The sequence below is a fragment of the Nicotiana tomentosiformis genome, chromosome 1 (genome assembly GCF_000390325.3).
Source record: "Nicotiana tomentosiformis chromosome 1, ASM39032v3, whole genome shotgun sequence".
In the NCBI taxonomy this organism is placed as follows: domain Eukaryota; kingdom Viridiplantae; phylum Streptophyta; class Magnoliopsida; order Solanales; family Solanaceae; genus Nicotiana; species Nicotiana tomentosiformis.
The window spans coordinates 62,110,806-62,113,870 of record NC_090812.1 but is presented as its reverse complement, the minus strand read 5'-3'; positions in this window follow the sequence as shown (position 1 = coordinate 62,113,870).

The following is a 3,065-nucleotide window of genomic DNA, read 5'->3' as shown; positions in this document are numbered from 1 at the left end:
ATTGATGCAAGTTGATTACCTAGTTGTTTATGAGTTTTTCTAACAAAAGAAGTAAACATATCAAATGCTTCATCTTTAGATGTTAAAAACAATGTCCAAGTAAACCTACAATAATCATCAACAAGCACCATCACATATCTCTTACCACCTCTATTTAATGTTCTCATTGGACCACAAAGATCCACATCGACCAGTTCCATCGCCCTGGTGGTGCTTACCACTTTCTTGCTTTTAAAAGAGGATCTTACCTGCTTCCCCCTTGCACAAGCTTCACAAACTTTATTTTCCTTGAACTTATTGTTAGGCAGCCCTATCACCAAGTCTTTGGAGACTAGTTTGTTGAGTTGACTTAGACTGGCATGTCCAAGTCTCTTGTGCCAAAGGAGGGGATCATAATCCAACACACATAAGCAAGTGAGTTCATTTTTTGAAAGTGTGGACAGATCTACAACATATATGTTGTTCACTCTTTTTCCCTGCAAAACTATCTTGTCAGTGGTAAGATTAATCACAAAGCATTTGGTAGATATGAAGTGTACTATGTTACCTCTATCACAAAATTATGATACACTTATTAGATTGTACTTCAGTCCGTCTATCAAGTAGACGTTCTCAATAGAGTGAGAATCAATCTTACCTACCTTTTCATCCCCAATGATCTCACATTTGTTCCCATTTCCAATTGAGACATTACCTCTTTTAAGGTCTTGAAGTGAAAGGAACTAGTTCTTATCTCCTGTCATGTGCTTTGAGCAGCCACTATCCGTGTACCATATTTGGCTTCTCCCCTTCACTTAGACCTGCAAAAAGAAATCAGGGGTTAGTCTTAGGAACCCAAACTAGTTTGAGTCCCTTTCTATAGGCAAACGGATGAATCAAATTCTTTTTAGCCCATCTTGGTATCCTATTCTTCCCTTTAATAAATTCTTTGTTCTTTTGACTTGCCTTTTCTTTTGCAGTGCATTCACTTTTATGTGACCTATTTTACCGCAATGTGTGCAAATCGGGTTCTCAGGAAGTGTGATATACTTACTTTTAGGATCCCACGTAGGTGCCAGGTTCGCAAAGCCAAGTCCTCTTCTGTTGCTAATATGGTGTTCTTGTAGCCAAGAAAGTGCATCGGAGGACCTGTTCCATTTACAAGTTCTGTCTAGCTCATGCTTGACCTTGCTTAGATCCTCCTTTAGGATTCTTACTTTCTCATCCTTATTATACAACTCATCTTTTATTTTTCCTATATTTTCTTCTAGAGTGAGTTGTGTGTGATCAGCTGTCTTTTTACCTGTTCCTAATTTCAGTTTTAGATTTTCATATCTAAGTTCCACGATAGTTGAGTCAAGTGCATGAACCTGGTTCTTCAATACAGTATTTTCACTTACAGTTTCACCAACCCTAAGTTCCAGGTTTTTGCACTTAGCCTTCAAAATCACACGTTCTTTAGACAACTGTTCCTTTTCATTATTTACATCCTCAGATTCATCAATTAGTTCTAGAAGTAACTCAGGTAACCTTTCTTTAGACAAAAATTTAATCTTGTTTTTGAGATGAATTACACTTACCTTAGTTTCTTCATCAGACTCTCCAATGGCCATAAGTGCTTATTCATCCTCATCATCATCATCATCATCATCATTCGAGCTTTCATCTGAGCTTTCTCTCCAAGCAGCGACCATAGCCTTGATTCATCTTTTGTTGTTGCTTTTCTTGGGTTGAACCTACTCCTTCTTCCTGTTGCTTCGTTCAGCTCTTTCCTTCTTCCATTCAATTTCCCATTGAAGACAGTTCTTGATGTGGTGATCAGTCTTTCCACACTTGTAGCAGCCATCATTGGTTTTCTTCTCAGGAGCTTTTGACTTGCTATAGCTTTCGCTTCTTGATGATCCTTTTCCTATCCTCAGGTAGTTCTTGAAGTCCTTGGTAATCATAGCCATTTCATAATCTTCTAGATCAGAACCTTTAGTGAATCTGAGTGCCAAGCTCCTTTCCTTCTTAGATACATACATTTTCATGGTTTGTCTCCTAAGTTCATACGCAGTGAGATTTCCAATCAATTCATCCAGTGGGAGAGTGGAAATATTCTTTGATTCCTAAATGGCAGTGATTTTTCTCTACCAAGTGATAGGAAAAATCCTAGTCTGTATTTTCTCGACTCTATCTTCTTCAGGAATAATCCTTCTAAGAGACTTCAGTTCATTTGTCAGTATGCTGAACCTTGTGTACATCTCTTGAATGGTTTCTCCTTCCTTCATAGAAAAGTTCTCATATTGAGAATACAGTAGAGTTCCTCTGCATCTCTTCACCTGGGGTATTCCTTCATGAGCCACTTGAAGTGTGTCCCAAATTTGCTTAGTAGTGGTACATCTTTGGATTCAGTTGTACTCATCTAGACCAAGTCCACAAATAATCCATTTCTTGGATTTAGCATTCTTCTCCCATTTCTTCAAATCCTCAGCAGTGCAATCCGCTCTTGTCTTTTGCACATCTACGCCTTAAGCATTTATCTTCAAGTTAGCCAGTGGACCATCGGTGACAATGTCCCATAGTTCACATGCCTCTTCTATAATGTGATCTATCATCATGTTTTCCACCAGGAGTAGTACTGGTCCTTAAAGAGTGGTGGCCTAGTAGTAGATTGCCCTTCCCAGTTTCCAGGTGGTGCTCTTATCTTGATCTTCTCCTAAGGTGTTAGTCTCTTCAAGGATAACCTACTCTAATACAAATTGATGTTTTATACTTCAATGCCACACAAGAGGGGGGGGGTGATTTGTGTGGTGTCCAATTTTCGCATGCACTAATTATAGAAGGACCCGATTCTTCTAAGTGTTCCTTATACTACTGTTGTGGAAATAGTAAATACGAAAAGTAAATAATATAAGTATGTTTACGTGAAAAACACCCGGCTCAAAAGGTAAAAACAAAACAACGACCTACTACTTTGTAAGATTTTTCCCAACACTTCACTAACTCACTGAGCCACAACAGCATTTACAAAACTCTTTGTAAACCTAAGGATTAACTCTAATCCCGTTGTGGCAACCAACCTCTAACTATTGCGACAACTTCAA